This window comes from Ambystoma mexicanum, chromosome 7p (assembly GCF_040938575.1).
Source record: "Ambystoma mexicanum isolate Mex_15411 chromosome 7p, UKY_AmexF1_1, whole genome shotgun sequence".
Classification (NCBI taxonomy): Eukaryota; Metazoa; Chordata; class Amphibia; order Caudata; family Ambystomatidae; genus Ambystoma; species Ambystoma mexicanum.
The window spans coordinates 266,334,874-266,348,663 of record NC_090939.1 but is presented as its reverse complement, the minus strand read 5'-3'; positions in this window follow the sequence as shown (position 1 = coordinate 266,348,663).

Here is a 13,790-nt window from a genome sequence, read left to right as displayed (position 1 = left end):
TTGTGGGAGAAAGCGCAGCAGGTGGCCTTTTACTGTAAAATGTGCCCGCAGCGGTGGGTGCATTTAAATGCGCCTCTCCGCCGCGGGCTCTTTTCACAAGAAAAGGGGCCATTAGCCCCCCACCACGCCAGCTCTGGGGAGTCTTTCAAGGGCTCCCCCTAGCTGGCGTAGTGGCAGGCACCTCATTGAATGAACCCGCGGCGGCGGGCTCATTCAATGGTAATGGGGTGCTAACGCGCCCTATTTAACCTCCTCGCATAAGCGAGGAGGTTAAAAAAAAAGGTGGCCCCTCCTGGCCCGCCCCCTTCTGCCCCGCCCTCTGTTAATCAGGGGGGCGCGGTGGGCGAGGGGGGGTGCCAATTCGCCCAGGGCGCTGCTGCCCGTAAGGCCGGCCCTGCCGTCACTTACATGTAGGAGTAGCGCTGCACCATTCCTCTCATGTCCGTAGTTCACCATAGAAATGGAAGAGGGTCTCTGCTCAGAGTCTCACTTCCATTTCCATGTTAGCCATGATGGGTGAGTATTTCTTCGAGACAATTTGTTACACGCTTGCCGCAACCAGTTGTTTCAAATAAATGCATTCTTATGACCATCCCGGTATGCTAACCTGGGGTGCTTATAGCCATAATCACGTGTTCTCAGGGTGGTAATGGGTGGCGTCCAGGGGTCCCGTTAATGGCCATGGCTTTACTTGAGCCTATTAACTTGGCCCAAGGACGTTACCACCTGGTACAGACTTTGTAACGTGCGATTCTGATTTAAATTAGGTCGTGCGTTGCTTCCTGAACTGCAGGAGGTCTGGCATGGTCCGGAGTGCCACAAGAATGTCGTTCCAGCAACTTTCTTTTGCTGCAGCTGAGACTTTGCTTACGTCACCATTGCTCTTCCTCACATGGTCTCACTCTTTCGTGAGGACTTCCTTGGCCTCCTTTCTGTCTAGGCTTCCTGATACAGCTACTCGTCCTGGTCGCATGCATCTCGCCTTTAATAAATTCCATCCTTCTAAGATTTGGCTTCAGTCTTGCTTTCACTTCCACTTCTCTGACTCTTGACCCTGAATCTTATTTTAGAGATTTTTGAACCTAATAGGGAGCAGAGTTCACAAACTGTACAAAACGCTACCACCGGGAGATGGGTCCCATCAGGACGTGGGGAGAGCACTTATGGACTACTTCATTCAGATGATGAATGTAGACTATGAGAGGTTCCAGTTAAGGCAAGCGGCCCACCGACCGGAGGAAAGTATTGATGGGTTTCTGACCTGGTTGCGGCAGTTGGCAGCCACATGTGAGATCCGCAATGTGGAAGGAGAGCTGCGAGGGCTGGTAATCCAATGGTGTCGTTCGAGCACGCTCTGCACACACATCTTGAAGGAGCCATAAATATCAGTGGCTAGAATGATGGAGCTCAGAAGGGCTCATGAGCTTGCTGAAGCGAGGTCGGCGCACATGGAAGGGGCCATGAAAGGGCTGCCAGGGTGGCAACCAGCAGAAGAGATGCTGGCGGTGCGTGAGCAGGTCTGAACGAAGAGCGAGAGGGATGGCGGTGGAGTGCTGCAACGGGTGGCAAAGAAGGAAGAGCTCAGCAACCAGTGAACCAGTGTGGGGGTGCTACCACACCGGGATGATGCCCCGCCACCGATAGGCACTGTGGGATGTGCCACCGCCTGGAACATTTTTCAGCACGATGCAGGGTCCCGTGGCCAGTTGTGGCTGAGCAACGGGCCCAGCGGCAACAGGAAATGGGAGAAAGAGGTCCAGCTGTACGAGTGGCCGCACTCAATGGAGTAGGAGAGGGTGATGAAAGTATGCAGGGCTTTGCGCAGGAGAATCCGTGGGACTACGACATTGAAGATGTTTTCTTCCTGGGAGAAGAGGTACAGGACCTTGTCCGTGATGGGCGTGAGAATGGAGGACAAGATCACAACAGGCCTCAGTTCGGTCAGGAGAAGGCGGGAAGAGCTACCTGGAAGAAAAGAGCAAGAGGGGCTCGACGGAAGTGCAAGGGTCGAGCAAGTGAATATGGCTAGCTGCTCAGGGGGGCTTGAAGGACACCACGCCTGGCCAGGCAGCAGCTGTCGAGGGTTGCACTGCCGCTCGCCTACGGACAAGAATAGACAGAACAGTTGTAGTGCCGGTTGAGGTGCCTAATCAAGTTAGGGGGGTGCCTTGAGAACTTGTTTCCACTTACATTGCAGTTGTTATTTGTTACAGGTTACATGGGATGTTAGGCCCTAAGCCCCTGCTGGGCTAGTGCCAAAAGCACGTAGTTAATGACTCGTGGGTTACACGTGATGTATCAAATAAAAGGTGCGCACGTGCGCCAGTCAAACAAGCAAGCACTGGTGTGAGTGTGCAGTACTTTGTGTTGTGTGTGTTACTGCTACGGCCTACCCAAGGCCCTGTACTGGCCAGGCTCCCTGAGCATACAACAGGTGTCATATCCAGCTTACATGTTGGCGCTTGCCCAGATACACTGATGACAAGCCTGCCTCCTTGCTCAGACCATTCATGCGCTGTTAGCATTGGGGCTTGAGCAGTGACATGGGTCTGTTTCATCTCTTGCCTCAGGAAGCTGGTGTCACTCTCTACCTTCTCTTGCATCCACTCTCCTGTCCCTGCCCGAGTGAAACTCCTGGAGCGCTCTGGAATTTCCCCACTACTGACATCCTTGACACATCAAATCGTGGTGTGGGCGGAGACGTGCGTGGATTCCAAGCACTGCGCCCCGCGTTCCATGCAGGCGATCCCGGTCAAAACAGCCCAGATGTGCTAGAACACATGGATAGTTTGTCTCTGCTTGTTTTCCACATCTCGGCCATTTTGTGGGCCCATGAAAATGAGACTGGGAATGTGTGTTCATATAACCATACCCACACTATTGCAATGCACTGAATTCTAAACGAACATGATACACGATCACCAGTGCTTCTATCAGTTTTACCACTCCAACTGACACAATGGGCCTGATTCACCACGCGTTTTTCAATGCGATTGTGCCATTGTAAAACGCGTTTGTACATCCGGCCCAATGTCCAGAAGTTATTATTTCCTCAACTATTCCAATGCCTCTCTTCCAACATTCGTTTTAAGAGGGCTTTTTAGAAAAAATGCAAATTATGCAGGGGGACTCCAAACATTAGCACTTACATGTTACTGGGTCACTGGCATGCTGTTTTAGACCTTTTCAAGGCGGGGTGCAAAAGTGAAGCGTAAAAACAGATGACATCGCCTTTGCTCTTCACCTTTACTCTCAGTCTTGTAAAAACTGTCAATGAAACCTGCAAATTACGCTTTGAAGCAGGTATTTACCAATATATTCTTAAGGAATCTACCTGTTTTTAGCAGGTGCGAGATGGAGGCGGATTACACAGAAATCCATTTGTTTTGCGCCAGCTTGGAAATGCGATCTACTGCGATTGTGCCCTGCCCTGTTGGAAATGTGAACTTTTTTACTGCGCATGTGCGCTGCCCTATTGCAAATGGGCCCTGCTCTACTGCAAATGGGCCCTACCCTATTGCAAATGTGATCTGCTCTACTGGGAATGTGCCCTGCCCTGTTGCAAATGTGCCCTGCTCTACTGCAAATGGGCCCTACCCTATTGCAAATGTGATCTGCTCTACTGCAAATGTGCCCTGCCCTGTTGCAAATGTGCCCTGCTCTACTGCAAATGTGCCCTACCCTATTGCAAATGTGCCCTACCCTATTGCAAAGGCGATCTGCTCTACTGCGAAACCCACCTATCACCACCCCCATACACCCTGAACACCTCACCTGTGCACTCATCAATGCACGTTCCTTGTGCGCTCATGCCACCGAAATCCACAACCTCATACTAGACAACAATCTCAACCTCCTAGCCATAACAGAAACCTGGCCCATCCATATCCCTAGCCTTACCCACCAGCTACTCAATCCCAAGAGCTGACAGAGATGGCAACTAAGGCGTAGGTGTCGCCATCATATCCAAATCATCCCTCCCCATCAAAGCCTCCCCTCTCCCAGCACTACCTGGCTGTGAACTCCTACTAGCCAAAATGTAATTCAATACCCAATCCACCATCAACATACTACTCCTCTACCGCCAACCCAACACCCCCAGCACCCCTAATGCCAACATCCCCCTGCTCATTGCCCCTCTCCTAAAGCCTAAAACCAAACTCCTACACCTAGGAGATTTTAACGTAGGCTACAAAGACCCCGCCGATCAGAAGGCTGCAGCCTTCACCACAGCTCTTGAAGAAATTAACTTCTCCCAATTGGTGTCTTCCCCAACACCCGACAAAGGCCAAATCCTTGACTGGATCCTACCCACCAACCTTTCTGTGCAAGTGACCTTCACAGACCCTGTACCATGGCCCGACCACTCACTGACCCGCTTTGCCATGTTGCCCACCCCAACCCCCACCCCGTGGCAGGTATACTTCCACCCATCACTGCTAGACACACCCGCCAACTGACCAAAGAACTACTGGAACCCACCATCCTTGTCACCCTTAAAGCATGACCAGACACCACTGGCCCCAAAGCCATCCTCACTACCTACAATGAGACACTCCTCAGCACCCTCGACCAGCATGCCCCACTCAAGACCATGTCTCGGAAGAAAACAAACCACTACAACTGGTTCACAGAAGAACCTCCGCAAACTGAAACGCACCCATGAAGACCTTTGGCATAAAAATCCGACCCCCACCAATAAGGAAGCCTTTAATACCATTGCCCACACTTATAAAACAACTATCCTGACCACAAAAAGCCAGCATCTACAACGTCCGAATTAATGAAGCTAGCTCCAACACAAGAGAGCTCTTTAAACTCCTCACGGAACTTGAAACTCCAGACCCACCAAACGAGAGCTTGGTGCACCCTCATACAATCTGCCCTAGGTAACAAAATCCACAAGCTTGGGGAAAAAAACATTCTCAAAAAATCCCTCCTCCCTACCCCAAACGCAAACCCCCTGCACCAACCACCCCTCCAATCCCCTAATCCCCCTGTTCTACTTTACCCTGTCTCCCCTACAGATGTAACAACCACCATACAACACCTCAAAGCCACCAACTGCACTGGTGACATCTGCCAAGCCCGCCTCATTAAGCTGTGCACAGACTCACTTGCACCTACAAATGCCAATTTCATCAACGCCACCTTCAACTCCCACATAGTTCCTAACCCCATCAAAGAAGCCTGGGTCACACCATTCCTGAAAAACCTTCCCTAGACCCCACCCTCCCCTCCAACTACTGCCCTATTACCACAGTACCTTACCTTTTGAAAATTCTTGACCGCATTGTCTACCACAACTCTAAACGCATCTTGAAACCCACAGCATCCTAGGCTCTCGCCAATCAGGTTTCAGGCGAAGACACATCACAGAATCAGCCCTCCTCGAACTTAAGATCCAGCTGGACCTCATCCGTGATACGGGGGATCTTGCCATCTTCCTCCTACTAGATCTCTTGGCAGTATTTGACCTTGTCGACCACCCGATCCTTTGCCATCACCTCACTGCCACCTTCAAACTCTCCATGGATGCGTCCAACTGGATTGAATTCTACCTATCTGGATGATCTTCCTGGGTCCTTGCTGGGACCAAAGCAGCTGACCCCATCCCCGTCTCCTACTGTGACCCACAAGTTTCCTGCTTCTCTCCCACACTGTACAATATGTACACAAAGCCACTCTTGGACCACCTGAACAGCCTAAACATCCCATACCCAAACATTGACAACGATACACAAGTCCTCATCAAACTCATCGGCAATCACGAATGAGATTCTACCAACATCAACCATATCTACAGCATCATCCAAGTCTGGATGGCTACACACCATCTCTGCCTGAATGATGACAAAACAGACCTCCTTATAGTCGGCTCGCCACACCGCCTCAAGAACCTTGACCCCCAAATGTACCTCTTTCTGCATCGATGGTAACATCACCCCTGTATCACCACATGTCAAAACACTGGGTGTTTATCTTGACGCAGAGCTTAATATGCAAAAACATGTCAAGGCGATCGCCTCATCCTCAGCCTACTCCACCAAACGTATCAATCTCGCCAGAAAATATCTGACCACTAGCAACTGCCACACCCTAGCGAAGGCCATCATCGGTAGTAAATTGGAATACTGCAATGCCATCCTTGCAGGAACCTCGCAAAGAAACCTTAACAAACTACAATTGATTCCGAACAACTCCCTCAGAGCAGCCCGGGGCCTGAAACATTCCGACCACATCTCGTCTGCTAGATGTGAGGCACAATGGCTACCCATCAAAGCACGGATAGAGTTCAAAATCCTGTCCATCAAGTATCGCTGTCTCCACAACATCGCCCGCCCATACCTCACCCACCGCATCTCCAAAAAGTCACACACACGCAACCTGCACTCTTCATTGTCCACTACACTTTCCACACCAAGATTTAATAGAAAGAGAGCTGGTGGATCCTGCTTCACCTCTATCGCCGCCGTTCTTCAGAACACCATACATACAAGATGAACTCTCCTACCCCATCTTACGCAAAAAAATTTAATCGACATTGTTCAACAAATACCCTTCAACCCGACACCTGAAATGTATCGCCCTCAGCCATGATCTACAACTCTAACATCTATTACCTGTTCATTGTCAAGAATCCTACTGTCTGTAACATTAACAGTATTTCTACTACCTATGCTGTAACCTTCTAGTGCCGTTATCCCTCCGGGTCTGGGCACTATCAACAAATGAAATAAATAAATAAATATGCAGGTGTCTAGCGAAGTGCACTCACAAGACTGTGGAAGAAAGCACAGCCGAGACGTTAACTCTGCTTCGTGCCCCCTCTTCACCTTGTATCTCCACATTCTAAGGGCCTCATTACACGGTAGGTGGTAAGGGTTTACCAGTACCGGTATTTTACTGGTACCGGTAAATCCTTACCGCCTTACTACGAGGTCCCTTTGCGGGTTAGGGATTTTAACGCCTGCTTTTTGCAGGCATTAAAATCCAACCCGCAAAGGGACCCAGGGAGCTAATTACGGTACCGCAATTTGCGGTGCCGTAATTAGCGCCTTCCCCATTCCCATTATGCCCTATGGGGCAAAAATGGGAATGGGGAAGGGCAATGGTGGAAGGGGGAATAACCGCCCCTCCAACCTTGGAATGGGGCGGTAATTCCCCTTTCCACCAAGGCGGTGCTGGTATTTTACCGGCATGAACCATGGCGCTAATTGCGCCATGGTTCACTGCCTACCGTGTAATGAGGCCCTAAGTCTTGAAAATGGGCTGACGCGCAAAATGAAGGCCCCTTTAGGCCTTCATTTCTCAGACCGCCTTTACAAAATGACCCCCTTAATGATCTTAAACTCCACCGGTCACATTTCCTTTTCACTACGTTTGTGAACATCAACGATGTTCCCTCTTTTTTAGGTGCTGGCCATTAAAGGCAAAGAAGACAGGTGTTTAGAAGAGGTATTATTGTACGACACCGGTGGAGAGAGAGGTCTCCAAACATGAAGCAACATCATTAGTGTTCGACTTCTAAGTCCCACATTTTTTTGGTTGGCTGTGATTGGAAATTACTATGTACTTTCCGAAAGAACAGCAATTATTTAAATACGTTTATAAATGTGAGTTTTTTATAGTATGTTGTCGATTATTAACGTACATTGTGGGTACACGCACATGCAGTCAAATGTGTTGAAATGGGGGTGTTACGATGATTGAAATCTGGTTTGTTATGGAAGTGGCCGTGAACGGCGCTGAAAATCCGAGCTCTGTCAAATGGAAGGCGCATTGCCTCTGAGGAAGACTCTGCAAGGGGTGTTGCAGGCTGAGCAGGACTCTGCAAGGGGTGTTGAAGGCTGAGCAGGACTCTGCAAGGGGCGCTGCAGGCTGAGCAGGACTCTGCAAGGGATGTTGAAAGCTGAGCAGGACTCTGCAAGGGATGTTGAAGGCTGAGCAGGACTCTGCAATGGTTGCTGCAGGCTGAGCAGGACTCTGAAAGGGGTGCTGCAGGCTGAGCAGGACTCTGCTAGGGGTGTTGAAGGCTGAGCAGGACTCTGCAAGGGGCGCTGCAGGCTGAGCAGGACTCTGCAAGGGGCGCTGCAGGCTGAGCAGGACTGCAGGGGGTGCTGCAGGCTGAGCAGGACTCTGCAAGCCGGGGTGCTGCAGGCTGAGCGGGACTCTGCAAGGGCTGCTGCAGCCTGCAAGTGTGTTTTACTATTCCACCCTGCACGCACACAGACCCCTTTCCATTGTGCCACTCGCAACACGTGTCCCCTCCCATATTGCCAGCTGTTGTAATTCTGCCATGTGTGTCCAATCTAAACCTTTGAAGCGGTGCGTGCCTCCCGGATTAGCCGCAGGCCCTGGGAGATGGAAAGACCAGGCCAGTGACGCTGAACTCGTGGAGTTTCACGCCTTTGCCAGCAGTAATTACACGCAAGTCCTCCTTGTAAGCCGGTCATTTCGTGCTTTGTTGGCCGCTGAATGACCGCTGCCCTCATCAATGCACTGCAGAGAATTGGGCTTTTACCTAGAAAAGAAGTTGTATCTTTCCAGTGCTACCAGGATAATTGATGCTAAAATGAGGCGATATCACCCAGAAAATACAAGATCGGCTCCACGCCTATTCGAGTGTATGTAAAGAAAACCAAAAAAATTGATGTCAATATAAAATAATTGGATGTTTTGGGCCATCATCTTTAAAGATTTTCCAAGATGGTGCAGTTGAACTCTTGATTGCTGCCTACCATTGTGCTTAGGCACCTGTTGTTTACAGTGCTAAACGCCTGCAGATGCAGTTTCCGTGCAGTAGCGACTGGTCACCTATTTAACTGACAGAACATGGACCTACGGCTACGTGAATAAATATTCGCAAGAACAGAGAGCAGATCATTTTCTAAAGGAGCGTAAATTGCCCAGAGGGCGCCACTTACATTTACTCTTGCGTGCAAACAGGTGCCCCTGCAGAGTGCAAATATTAAGTGTAAAGAGATGGTGGCAGCCACTTTACACTACTCTTTTGCACTCCGCAGTGCAGTAAACGCTGCCTGCCATGTATACATGGCAGGCAGCGTTTACAATTATTTCCTATGGCGTGTTCCATAGGAAATCATTGGTTTTACGCCAGCGTGAAAACCTCATGCTGGCGTAAAACCAAGTTGTTTTTGAAGGGAGGGGGAACGGGAGGCGAAAACATAACTCCCGTTACGCCCCGGTCCTCAAAAACAATCAAATTCACCCGTGAGCGTGAATGGAGGTGTTAAGACAGTCGTAACAACCTTACCCCTTTCTTTAGGCCCTCCATTTACAGTGCGGGGGACACCAAAATGAGCCCCTCTGAATGTTTACTGAAACTGGGGCACTGACTTGATCCAGGAAGTATGAACATTAAAAAAAAACAGGGTGCACACGTGTAATGTGTCTGTAGGCACAGAGTCCCTGGGTTACATGTGGCGGAAGTGCAGGTTGAAAAGTGACGTACAGCGTGAATGACGGGTGCTGCCTTAGTCTGATGAACGCCGTCCACTTGGAAAATATTTGTTTTCACTATAACTTCCATGATTCCTCAGCATTATGCTGGCTAAGGCAGGTGGGAGTTGTAGTCCAAAACATCTGCAGAGCCATAGATTGCAGAAAAATGCCAGTGGATGAGTTTGCTCCCCATCGAACAGTAAAATCCAGCCAGGTTTCCAAGATATCCAGAATACATTTGTAAGTATAAAATGTGCATGCGATAAATGGCAATGGACTTTATTTGAACACGTGTGAGCCGCTCGGGACACCGACTGGATTCTAGCAGTTGGTGGTGCAACCAGAACTGCCCGAGGCGCCATAAGCCTTCCCGGAGAGACTGTGACTCCCCAATGATGACATCTACCAAACCCAGACCCTGCAGTCCCCCTCAATGTTGTGCATGCGCACTGCAAATGTGGTGCAGCTGGAAAACGGACAGATTTCACTACGTACGTATTTGGTAACAGCCGCTGAAGTTACCCCCAGTGTGACGCAGTGCCAAGGACATAGGAGAGAATGATGCAGAATGTGTATCAGGGAGCCATGTTGGTAAGTGCCACCCCACCATCGAGAGCTACAGTGCACGTGATTTGCTCCTGTCAGCCCTTCTCATCTCGCCACACTCGTGGAGGGAGACCAGCCCGGCCTTTTCTCTACAGATATCAGATGGCAGCCACTGCAGAACAAGCACGGACAAAGCCATTAGGTACAGCTTTATTTAATGCCACTTGCAGTTTCATACGCCCAGCTTAGCAACCATAAGCCCAGGGACAGCTGTACATGTACACGTGATGCCATCCCATTTTAGGTGTAAGCTCATATGTTGAGGTTCTGCCATCATGTGCGGCGTTCAGCCTGGTTTGTCCATGTGAATCCAGGAACACCCTTTTGTAGTCCCCCAATGTGCAGGTTGAATCTTGTGTGCCAGGTTTAACATGAAGTCTACATGATATATTAGGGTGGATTTCTCGCCATAGGCCCTCCCTCAGGCTTGCCCTCTACCTTAGGTACCCTAACATACCTTGGTTTCGCCAATCAAGTCATAACATTCCACTTGCCCATGCGGCTGGTACATTATCACATCTCTCCTCCTTCAGTTCTATTTCACTGTGCCTCTAGCACCTGTGTCGTAACATTCCACTTGCCCCTGCGGCTGGTACATTATCACATCTCTCCTCCTTCAGTTCTATTTCACTGTGCCTCTAGCACCTGTGTCGTAACATTCCACTTGCCCCTGCGGCTGGTACATTATCACATCTCTCCTCCTTCAGTTCTATTTCACTGTGCCTCTAGCACCTGTGTCATAACATTCCACTTGCCCCTGCGGCTGGTACATTATCACATCTCTCCTCCTTCAGTTCTATTTCACTGTGCCTCTAGCACCTGTGTCATAACATTCCACTTGCCCATGCGGCTGGTACATTATCACATCTCTCCTCCTACAGTTCTATTTCACTGTGCCTCTAGCACCTGTGTCATAACATTCCACTTGCCCCTGCGGCTGGTACATTATCACATCTCTCCTCCTTCAGTTCTATTTCACTGTGCCTCTAGCACCTGTGTCATAACATTCCACTTGCCCATGCGGCTGGTACATTATCACATCTCTCCTCCTTCAGTTCTATTTCACTGTGCCTCTAGCACCTGTCATAACATTATCACATCTCTCCTCCTTCAGTTCTATTTCACTGTGCCTCTAGCACCTGTGTCGTAACATTCCACTTGCCCCTGCGGCTGGTACATTATCACATCTCTCCTCCTTCAGTTCTATTTCACTGTGCCTCTAGCACCTGTGTCATAACATTCCACTTGCCCATGCGGCTGGTACATTATCACATCTCTCCTCCTTCAGTTCTATTTCACTGTGCCTCTAGCACCTGTGTCATAACATTATCACATCTCTCCTCCTTCAGTTCTATTTCACTGTGCCTCTAGCACCTGTGTCGTAACATTCCACTTGCCCCTGCGGCTGGTACATTATCACATCTCTCCTCCTTCAGTTCTATTTCACTGTGCCTCTAGCACCTGTGTCATAACATTCCACTTGCCCCTGCGGCTGGTACATTATCACATCTCTCCTCCTTCAGTTCTATTTCACTGTGCCTCTAGCACCTGTGTCATAACATTCCACTTGCCCATGCGGCTGGTACATTATCACATCTCTCCTCCTTCAGTTCTATTTCACTGTGCCTCTAGCACCTGTGTCATAACATTCCACTTGCCCCTGCGGCTGGTACATTATCACATCTCTCCTCCTTCAGTTCTATTTCACTGGGCCTCATTACGACCCTGGCGGAGTGGGTTTACGCCAGCGGTATTCGCGGCGGACCCGTCCGCCCTACTACGAGTTCCCGTAGCGCCATGGAGCGTTTTCCGCCTGGTTTTTCCGGGCGGAGAAATCCATGGCGCTACGGGACCTTGTTGTTAATTACGCCACCGTAATTTACGGTGGTGTAATTAACGCCTTCCCCACTCCCATTATACCCTATGGGGCAAAAATGGGAATGGGGAAGGGTAAAATGGGGAATGGGGATTTACCGCCCCGCCAAGGTCGGAATGGGGCGGTAAATCCGCCAACCCCCATGGCGCTATCGGCAGCTTTCCGCCGTGCTCCATGGTGCATTTGGCGCCACGATTTCCGCCAGGGTCGTAATGAGGCCCACTGTGCCTCTAGCACCTGTGTCGTAACATTCCACTTGCCCCTGCGGCTGGTACATTATCACATCTCTCCTCCTTCAGTTCTATTTCACTGTGCCTCTAGCACCTGTGTCGTAACATTCCACTTGCCCCTGCGGCTGGTACATTATCACATCTCTCCTCCTTCAGTTCTATTTCACTGTGCCTCTAGCACCTGTGTCGTAACATTCCACTTGCCCCTGCGGCTGGTACATTATCACATCTCTCCTCCTTCAGTTCTATTTCACTGTGCCTCTAGCACCTGTGTCGTAACATTCCACTTGCCCATGCGGCTGGTACATTATCACATCTCTCCTCCTTCAGTTCTATTTCACTGTGCCTCTAGCACCTGTGTCGTAACATTCCACTTGCCCATGGGGCTGGTACATTATCACATCTCTCCTCCTTCAGTTCTATTTCACTGTGCCTCTAGCACCTGTGTCGTAACATTCCACTTGCCCCTGCGGATGGTACATTATCACATCTCTCCTCCTTCAGTTCTATTTCACTGTGCCTCTAGCACCTGTGTCATAACATTCCACTTGCCCATGCGGCTGGTACATTATCACATCTCTCCTCCTTCAGTTCTATTTCACTGTGCCTCTAGCACCTGTGTCATAACATTATCACATCTCTCCTCCTTCAGTTCTATTTCACTGTGCCTCTAGCACCTGTGTCATAACATTCCACTTGTGCCTATTTCCCAGACCAGTGTTACTAAGTGCCATGTGTAATGATGTCTCAGGCGAGACTAAGCATCACAGTCCCTTCTTACCTAAGGCTTGCCTAACTTTCTGCCTGTTAATTGCAGTGAATCGCTAAAAGCTCATAATACGCTTCAACTGATGTTTTGTTTTCCTATATACGTGTAGTGCACTAGGGCCTACCAGCACTATAGCTCCTGCATCTAGACGGAGCACACGCTATCCGATGTAATTATCTACTGCTCCCACCAGAGCTCGGCACAGTATAACACCTTTCATCATTTTTCCATGGTTCCCCCCATAGCATAGGATAAGGTCAGGCCTTTCTGTTACTTAATGGTGTGTAGTCTCATTCTCTCCCCACCGCATGATGCTATCGGAGTATGGCTCCAGGTGGGGGTGATTTGTTCATTTTGCCCTTTTGTATCCGCCAACTTGTCTTTTCAGTACACAGCCAAAGCCTGGCGCCGACACCTCTGTCGGCTGGCTCAGTAGCACCAGGCATCTCAAAGACTCCTCATTAGGGATACATTAAGAAACTTTGTGCTATAAGCCTTCACAACATCCAGGAACACGTGAGCACACCCCAAGCCAATCACACATCCGTAACCTATTTAAAATTGAACCTACAACAGATTGCACTTCTTAACTGACAGATTACTGGATTTGCCCATTTACGGACAGCTCCTGACGCTTTTCATGACCGCTCGGTCTAAACTTACACTACTGTACATGCATCGGGGCTTACTCAACCATGCAATCCTCATGATATCTTCCCCTCTCCTTGTCACCTTTGTCACTTTTCTCCCTGTCTGTTGCCAATGCCTTCTTACTTTTACCCTCATTTACTTCTCACCCCAAAGACTATGATCTGCTTTTCACCCTGGGTGAGGTCCCAGTTCC